General features: G+C 41.4%; 1 non-coding gene across 1 annotated transcript; it reads right to left on the minus strand.

Annotated features, from left to right (window-relative positions):
- Window positions 1-3,463: 3,463 nt before the first annotated feature.
- On the minus strand, window positions 3,464-3,535 carry TRNAA-UGC. Its single transcript has one exon. It is a non-coding gene; the product is annotated as a tRNA-Ala (tRNA).
- Between the last annotated feature and the right edge of the window lie 6,366 nt (window positions 3,536-9,901).

Consider the following 9,901-nt stretch of genomic DNA (forward strand, 5'->3'; position numbering starts at 1 on the left):
CCACTGTGTTGGGCCAGACTGGGTAATTGATAAAGGAAATAGGTTTAAGTGAGTCACAGTTTCACATAGTTAAGGAGGCTTCAGGAAACTTATAATCACAGCAGAAGGGAAATGGGAAGCAAGGACCTTCTTTACATGACAGCAGGAGAAGGAAGTATGAGCAAAAGAGGAACTTGCCAAACACTTATAAAACCATCAGATCTCATGAGAACTCACTCACTATCACCAGAACAACACGGGGGAAGCCACCCCCACGATCCAACTACCTCCCACCAGGTTTCTCCCACAAAGTCAAAGGAATTAGGATAATCATTTAAAATCTAGGAGGAACAATCTACCTGATTTCAAGATTATTGTATTATATTTGTGTATTCTCTTACTATTGTATTACTGTATTATTACTATAGTAATTAAGACTGTATAGTATTGGCAAGGAGATAGGCATGTGGATTAACAGAGAGAATGGAAAAATAAACCCACACAAATATTATCAGCTGGTTTTTGACAAAGTTGCGTAAGTAGTAATTCCATGAAAGAAAAATAAGTCTCATGACTTCACAAAAGTGAACTTAAAATGGATCGCAGATATGAATGTAAAATGTAAAACTATAAAACTCTGAGGAAAAAACATGGAAGATAATCTTTCCGACCTAGGGCTAAACAAATAATTTTACAGTTGACAGTGAAACATAATCTTGTAAAAGCTGGTTCTTTTTTCCTCCTTTCCTCTCCTGCTGTGTCAGTTGCTTTGGCTGGCACAGAGGCTGACCAAATAGAAACAGAAATAAGAGAGCACTAAAGGCAATGAATTGGGTCATGTTGTTACTTTTTATGCGACAAACAAATGACAGAATCAGTGGTCAGGCGCAGTGGCTCATGCCTGTAATCCCAGCACTTTGGGAGGCCAAGGAGGGCAGATCACCCGAGGTCAGGAAGTCGAGACCAGCCTGGGCAACATGGTGAAACCCCATCTCTACTAAAAATTAGCCTGGCATGGTGATGCACGCCTGAAATCCCAGCTACTCGGGAGGCTGAATTAGGAGAATCACTTGAACCCAGGAGGCGCAGGTTGCAGTGAGCCGAGATCACGCCACTGCACTCCAGTCTGGGTGATACAGTGAGACCCTGTCTCAAAAAAAGAAAAGAAAAAAAAAGAAATGAGAGAAAAGGAAAGAAAGGGAGAGATAGAAAGAGGGAGAAAGAGAGAAAGAGAGAAAGAAAGAAAGGAAGGAAGGAAGGAAGGAAGGAAGGAAGGAAGGAAGGAAGGAAGGAAGGAAGGAAGGAAAAAGAAAGAGAAGGGAGAGTAGAATGTTAAGAAAGGAAAGAAATAAAGAAAATTGGCTCAAAAGAGTCTCCTGGCTCACAAGAACTCTGGTGAGTTCTTCTACAGGAAAATCAGAGTCTCTTGTGTGTGACCACCAAAAGCACCTGAAATATTGACCGAGTCAAAGAGATAATAAATCCACCCCCACCCCTGATGTAAGGCAAATACAAACCTCACTGACTTTCCTAGGTGGTTTGAGTTTTTGATTGAGAATAGGTAGGGAACCCCGGAAACAACTCTTCCTCCTCAGCAGGAGCCTGGCCCTAGACTCCCTTCTTAAACCTCTAGAACAGTGCTTCTCAAACTTTAGCATCAGAGTCACTTGAGGGCTTATTCAAACACAGGTGGCTGGGCGCCACCCTCAGCAATTCTGATTCAATAGATCTGAGGTTGGGCCTGGAATTTGGCATTCTGCTTGCAGCACCCTAATCCCTCACCCCTTACTCTCCTGTGCAGTGTCCACTGTGACTAACGTGCCACTATTTGCTTAAAGTGCCTGGAGAGAAACAGTGGATGGGGGGGGAGGGGAAACAAGTATGAAATGAAAAGAAAATGTCTGCATTGCCTTCCTTCAAAAAAAAAAAAAGTATCTTATAACAAACATATGATTGGCCCCTGGCGCACACAGCCAGTCTTCAGCTAAGCAGGTTTCACCAGACAATATCCCTCCTGTATGCTGGCTGTGGATATTTTCACTGAACAAAAGAATCAAGAAGTAAGGACAGACTAGCCTGATAGAGTGTTTGACTAGTGGACTGATAACAAATATTGTACTCTGTTGCCTCTCAAAGACACTTTTGATTCAACAGCAAACATATACACAGAGGACAGCAGTTTTGAAACATGCAGCATTGGAAACCCCTAAAAAGTGTCATTGGTAGATAGGATTTCCTGGAGTTCCCTGGTCATACAAAGCAGATGCGATAGGATTGACAGAGAAAGAAGTAAGATTTTTTTTTTTTTTTTTAATCAGAAGAGGCGCCAACACACCTGCAATTTACTCACCTTTACGTTGCATCTATTTTCCGTTGTGGCAGAAAAGCTTTCTCTACTTTTTCATATGAGGCCTCTGTTTACTGTTGACAGAGGTTTCCAGGCAACCTTTTATGTTTTGTTTTGTTTTATTTTATTTTATTTTATTTTATTTTATTTTATTTTAAGACGGAGATTCTCTCCTGTTGCCCAGGTTGGAGTGCAATGGCGAGATCTTGGCTCACTGCAACCTCCGCCTCCCGGGTTCAAACGATTCTCCTGACTCAGCCTCTTGAGTAGCTGGGATTACAGGCATGCGTCACCACGCCAGGCTAATCTTGTATTTTTAGTAGAGACGGAGTTTCTCCACGTTAATCAGGCTGGTCTCGAACTCCCGACCTCAGGTGATCGCCCCGCCTCGGCCTCCCAAAGTGCTGGGATTACAGGCGTGAGCCACCGCGCCCGGACCCCAATACTTTATTTTAACGAGGAAAATGGAGTGATTGAGGAAATACAGGAAAATGAATCAATCGTATGGAATATCAGTGGGGAATGTGTTGATTCGTATTGATTTCACTCCTTCAGTGTTGAAGACCTCTAATTCCCCGACAGTCTTCGATCGGTTGTCCAGCGTCCTGCCACTCTCATCTTAAGCGGCGGAAGAGCCACAGCAGTCCTTTTCTCAGTATTGGATCGCACTTGTGGCTGTGCTCTCTGCGCAGGTCGACAGGGAGAGAAATCAGTGGACAGATGCTTTGACTCTGGATTTGGCTCAGAAAACAAAAACAACGACCAAAACAAAATGCCCGGGGGGCGCTTTTCTCCCCTTCTTCTTCTACAGTCTTTCCTTCTCTTTAATCACAGTACAAAACCGATGCCAAAGTGAGCCGCCTGTTGATGTGCACGCTTTTGTTTGCTTTCAAGAGGCCCTCTTGGGACCTCATTCTTCTTTCCCCTTCATTTCTTTCTCGTCTTCCTTCTGCCGTCGCAATCGCCTTGGGTGAGGTCGAGGCTTACAGCATAGCGATGGGACGTAAGTGAGGGCAGTTCATTGGGTTACGTTTTTACTCTCCATACATGCAGAAATAAGATAGAAAAAGGTGAGGAAGTAGAAGGCCATGTTGCTTGAGAATTAGATTTGAGCAGTGCCAGAGCAAAATTACCATTTGGAGGTGCTGGGGATCGAACCCAGGGCCTCATACATGCAAAGCATGCGCTCTACCACTGAGCTACACCCCCTTCCTGAAAGACTGTTTCATAATAATTTTCAGGAAGTAACTTTCATTTTCTGAGACTGTCTCCGTGAGCATGCTGGTAGTAGTGGTTAGTATTATGGAGCGTCTGCAGCTGGAAAAGTGTCAGACAACCGCCACAATACGTTTCCATTGTGGCTTTAAAATGTTGAGTTGTTAGGATCTCCTTCTTCTGTTATGCTTGGCAAGGAATCAAATTCTAGTTTTTCATTCTTTTGATTTCTTTCAGAAATGATACAAAGCTATTGAAATTCAGCTTTTTCTTACCTAAAATGCTTCATATTTGTTGTTTTCTCAGCCGGAATATTAAAGGTTAGATTCGATTGAGGAAAGCCACAGTCAGAAGAAAACCTGAGAGCGATGCACTCAGCATTTCATCATAAGGGTCTTTAGCTGGCATGGTGTCCTGCGCCTGTACTCACAGCTATTCCAGAGGCTGAGGCAGGAGGCTCACTCGACCTTGGGAGCTGGAAGTGGCAGGGAGCTATGATCACGCCACTGCACTCCAGACTGGGTGATGGTGTGAGACCCTGTATCAAAAATAAAAAGAAAAGAAAAGAAAAAATTGTAAGGTGTGAGTGAAACAACACCTCTGGGGATGACGAGAAGAGCTGAATTATGAGGGTGAGATAAAAAATAAGTAGAAACAGGTTTAAGAGGTATGGGGGGAAAGTGGTTTAGAAAAACAAACAGGCTCTTGCCAAACAGAAGGAGGTGCAGAAAGGGGGAGTTTTTAACAACTCTTTAAGGAATGGGAGAAAGATTGGAAGATGGAAAAGATAAGTTAGCTTGGCTCATGCGAAATTCAGTATATCTGTGGGGCGCACTGTGAGAATGTTACAGGGAGAACTCAGGCAATTGACTCTGTCTCCAGCCTGGGATTTGTGAGCATTAGTAGCAGTAGGCATCCACCCATGGATGGTGGAGAAAGACTAAAAAGGGTCCTTTTAGATTTGGGAATTACAAACGTATTCATGATATTTGTGAAAAAGAAAAGAAAGAAAGAAAGAAAGAAAGAAAGAAAGAAAGAAAGAAAGAAAGAAAGAAAGAAAGAAAGAAAGAAAGAAAGGAGGGAGGGAGGGAGGGAGGGAGGGAGTGAGGAGGGAGGAAGGAAGGAAAGAAAAAGCCAGGGGTGGTGGCTCACTCCTGTAATTCCAGCACTTTGGGAGGTCAAGGTGGGCAGATCACCTGAGGCTGCAAGTTCAAGATCATCTGGCCAACATGGTGGATTTGGAATTACAAACCTAGTCATGATATTTGTAAAAAAGAAGAAAGAAGAAAGAAAGAAAGAAAAAGAAAGAAAGAAATAAGAAGAAAGAAAAGAAAGAAGCAACAGAAGAATGAAAGAAGGAAGAAGGAAAGAAGGAAAGAAGGAAAGAAGGAAAGAAGGAAAGAAAAGGGAAAGAGAAAAGAAAAAGCCAGGGGTGGTGGCTCACTCCTGTAATTCCAGCACTTTGGGAGGTCAAGGTGGGCGGATCACCTGAGGCTGCAAGTTCAAGATCAGTCTGGCCAACATGGTGAAACCCTGTCTCTACTAAAAATACAGAAATTAGCTGGGCGTGGTGGTGCACACCTGCAATCCCAGCTACTCAGGAGACTGAAGCAAGAGAATTGCTTGAACCTGGGAGGCGGAGGTTGCAGTGAGCGAGATCATGCCATTGCACTCCAGCCTGGGCAACAAGAGTGAAACTCCATCTCAAAATAAATAAATAAATAATAAAGTTAAAAAAAGAAATTTTTGTTTTAAGTTGGCTCCTCTGTGTTCTTGAATCCTGGTATTTATCATTATTTACCATGATTAAGACTATGTTCTTTGAACTACATAAGAAGATGAGAAGAAAATCCATTTCCTGACACCAAATTTCTAGTGACTGTTAACTCTTTCTCATTCTGATTTACCCATATATGAGCCTTTACCAACATTCATAAAATTTTAGAATTGGCAGAAAATAGCAGGTTATATGGCAGACTTGTCCTTTCAGTTGGCTGATGGAATTTCTAGAATAAAAATAAAAACAGGAAGCACTGAATGCTAGGTTTCACTGAATAGGAGACAAGAAAAGTGTTACACACCGAACTGGTGTGTATGCGTGTGTGTCTGCCTGTCTGTATGTACATGTAAATGCTAGGGAGATTATCTTGGCTCTTTGATGCTGTAGAAGTAATATTAGGACAGTTTGCAGAAACACTCCTTCATCATTATGTCATGTTGCACCCAGAGAAACCTGGATGTCTACTGGATTCTTGGGAATTCATCATAATATGAAGGTCTGCTTTTTTGTTTGCCTCTTGAAAAGAGGAGAATTTTAAATAATTAAATATCTGTAGCTCTCTTCTGACTACCTACAAATGACACGATTGAAACACATTTTTTTGTAAAAACTGTAGGATGAGCTTATTTAACACAGAATTCCTCTGAGGAATTACACATTTAATTCTGAAGACAGAACACCCTCATGTGATACATACTCAATTCAGAAAACCTAAAAATATATAAAGTATCTGTTTAAACCTGCACTGTCCCATATGGTTACTATTAGCCACACTGGCTACTGAATGCTTGAAATTGCCCAGTCTAAGTTAAGATGTGTTCATATGATTACTATTAGCCACACTGGCTATTGAATGCTTGAAATTGCCCAGTCTAAGTTAAGATGTGTTGTAAGTGTAAAATATATATCAGATTTGGTCAGGCACAGTGGCTGGCGTCTGTAATCCTAGTACTTTGGGAGGCCAAGGTGGGTGGATCACAAGGTCAGGAGTTCAAGACCGGCCTGACCAACATGGTGAACTCTCATCTCTACTAAAAATACAAAACTTAGCCGGACGTGGTGGCACACAGCTGAAATCCCAGCTACTCGGGAGGCTGAGGCAGGAGAATTACTTGAACCCAGGAGGTGGAGGTTGCAGTGAGCCGAGATTACGCCACTGCACTCTAGCCTGGGTGACTCCTTCTCAAAAAAAAAAAAAAAAAAAAAAAAAAAAAAAAAATATATATATATATATATATATATATATGTTTGTATATATACACCAGATTTCAAAGATGTGTAATACTATTTTTAAATATAAAATATGTCACTAATAATTTTAAAAATGATAACATTTTAAAATAAGTTTTTGGATATACAAAGTAATTTAAATATATTGTTGAAACTGGGCATAAAAGATAGCAACAACAAACACTGGGGACTATGGGGAGGGGTGGGAGGGAGGACAGGAAGGCTTGAAAAGCTACCTCTTGGGTACTATACCTGGGTGATGGGATCAATTGCCCTCAAAACCTCATGCAATTTACCCAGCATCATGTCGTATACCCATGTAACAAACCTTCACATGTACCCCCAAATCAAAAATAAAAGTTGAAATTATATAAAAATATAAATATTAACTGTTTTTTTTCAATGCGACTACTGCAAAAGGTAACACTACAAAATGGCTGTCATTTATGACTTGTATTATCTCTTGATTGGACAGAATTGTCTAGAGACAATGTTATCTATTTAGGTGCTGTTCTGGGAGAATCTCAGAGGCAGAGAACGTGGAGCATGATCTGCCAGTAATTAAGTTTCATGCTGTGAGTGGACTTGACAGAATGCATTTCTATTCATGATATCCTTTGATCTTTACAACATCCCATTTTACAAAACCATTATTAACCTCATTTTTAAGCCATTGAATGGCAGACAAATCATGCTTGGAATTACCCTAGGCCCTCCATTTCAACAGAATGTAAAGGAATCTTTACTGCGTTAGGCACAAAGACATTCAGTGTTACTGTTTGTCTAGTCAAGTATTTCTTAATGAAATCAAATACAAACTTCTGAGCTGAGAAAGCCTCAGTGACCTAAAGGATAAAGTATTTGATTCCCAGTTTCTGTATAGTCAATGTCCCTACCCTGAGGCTGCTTCTCATTTGATACTAATTTTCCTTTTGCAACTTGCTGCAGTTGTAATGGTGGAGACTGTAGATTATTGTATCCTCACAGGGTATGCAGAAGTTAGGGAAAAAATAACACTGAAACTGAAGCAGTAATTTGAAAGAAAAAAAAAATCAAAATGACCAAAAAAAAAGACCTATTATCCCAACACAGAATTTCAAGAGAGGAGTTGAAGTGAAAAAGGGAAAATGGGGCACATGCACCTGAGTCTTGACTTTGCTGCCCATTTGCTTTCATTTTCAGTATTCTAGGGCCCCTCCTGAATGTTCGATAGAATAATTCATATAGAAATACGTATATTTCTTTTTTCCTGGATACAAACATGGAAACAGCTTAAGGTTTGGAAATTCTAGACAAGGTTGCCAGGCTGAAGAAATGTCTTCCCAGCAAAAAAATTTGGAATGTTCTTGTAATTGGGCCTGATGCAATGGCTCCTGCCTGTAATCCAAGCACTTTGGGAGGCCTAGGCAGGTGGATTGCTTAAACCCAGGATTTCAAGACCAGCCTGGGCAACATGGTGAAACCCAGTGTCTACAAAAAAATACAAAAAAAAAAAAAAAAAAAAAAAAAGAGCTGGGCATGGTGATGCCTACTCAGGGTGCTGATATGGGGAGTTGCTTGAGCCTAGGGAAGTAGAGGCTGTAGTGAGCTCTGATCGTATAACTGCACTCCAGCCTGGATGACAGAGTGAGACCCTGCCTGAAGGAGAAAGAAAGAAAGAAAGAAAGAAAGAAAGAAAGAAAGAAAGAAAGAAAGAAAGAAAGAAAGAAAGAAAGAAAGAAAGAAAGAAAGAAAGAAAGAAAGAAAGAAAGAAAGAGAAAGAGAGAAAGAAAGAAAAAAGTTCTTCTGACAGCAGTTTAATGATGGAGTTGACTCAAGGTACAAACCTGGGGTTTTCTAACTTCAAAATGTTTCTTGCATACACCACACCCCCATATATATGGTCACACAGTATAGTAGTTACTTCACTGTACATTTCTTTTTTTTTTCATATTTCTTGTGATTTAAAAATATCCCCCGCCCAATACATATAAATGATATAAAACCAAAAATGACTTGTAAATGCTGCAGCATATAGCACGTTGGAATTTCTTAGGTTTTAAAACTAATAACTTCCTGAGTTTAAGACTTTAAATAAGGACGGGCCCAATGGCTCACGCCTGAAATCCCAGCATTTTGAGAGGCCGAGGCAGGTGGAGCACCTGAGGTCAGGAGGTCGACCCCAGCCTGACCAACATGGCGAAACCTTATCTCTACCAAAAATACAAAAATTAGCCAGACATGGTTGCGGGGACCTATAATCTCAGCTTACTCGGGAGGCTGAGACATGAGAACAGCTTGAACTCGGGAGGCAGAGGTTGCAGTGAGCCGAGATCGTGCCGTTGCACTCCAGCCTGGGCGACAGAGCGAGACTCCTTCCAAGAACTTTAAATAATGTATGTAATGACAGCACTTCATGGAATACTTCAGTGGAACATACAAAGGCGAGAGTGATACAAACATGTACATTACCTTTATCAGACTTTCAAAAAACCCCAAAAAGTGGAGATATGTACGCTTCTGGGATTGGCGTGCAAGTGTTGTATAAGGGAGTGATAATTAGGCAGAACTCAAAAGATACCGGTTGAAACCCGGGGTTGAACCAGGGACCTTTAAGGTCTCGTCAGTCTAACGCTCTCCCAATTGAGCTATTTCAGCTACTCTAAGTACACACCCTTAGTCATTTCTTCAAAATATAAAAACCGTCATTTGTAGAGTGAGTGTATTTTCTAATGCCTAATTCTGTTTTGTTCAATATCGATACAAAAATTAGCCAGGGGTGGTGGCGCGCGCCTGTAATCCCAACTACTAGGTAGGCTGAGGCAGGAGAATTGCTTGAACCCGGGAGGTGGCGGTTGCAGTAAGCCGAGATCACGCCTCTGCACTCCAGCCTGAGCGATGGCGGGAGATTGTCAAAAAAAAAAAAAAAAAAAAAAAAAAAAAGACAAGAGAAAAAAGAAGGATCTCTTATGTCCTCCAGTACATTCTATCTCTTCCTTAGAGTTTTTAAAATTGTGTTCTGCACTCTGGTGCATAACAACTCTTTTCTGTTGTTGTTGTTTTCGAGACAGGGTCCCGCTCTGTTGCCTAGCCTGGAGTGCAGTGGTGCAATCTCGGCTCGCTGCAACCTCTACCTCCCCGGCTCAATCGATCCTCCCACTTCAACCGAGGGAGAGGGAGTCTCGCTCTGTCGCCCAGGCTGGAGTACAATGGTGCGGAGTAGCTGGGATTACAGGCGCGCGCCACCATCCCTGGCTAATTTTCGTATTGATATTGAACAAAAAAGAATTAGGCATTAGAAAATTACGCTCACTTTACAAATGACGGTTTTCATATTTTGAAGAAATAACTAAAGGGGCGCTTACGGAGTA

Source organism: Rhinopithecus roxellana, chromosome 4 (genome assembly GCF_007565055.1).
Source record: "Rhinopithecus roxellana isolate Shanxi Qingling chromosome 4, ASM756505v1, whole genome shotgun sequence".
In the NCBI taxonomy this organism is placed as follows: Eukaryota; Metazoa; Chordata; class Mammalia; order Primates; family Cercopithecidae; genus Rhinopithecus; species Rhinopithecus roxellana.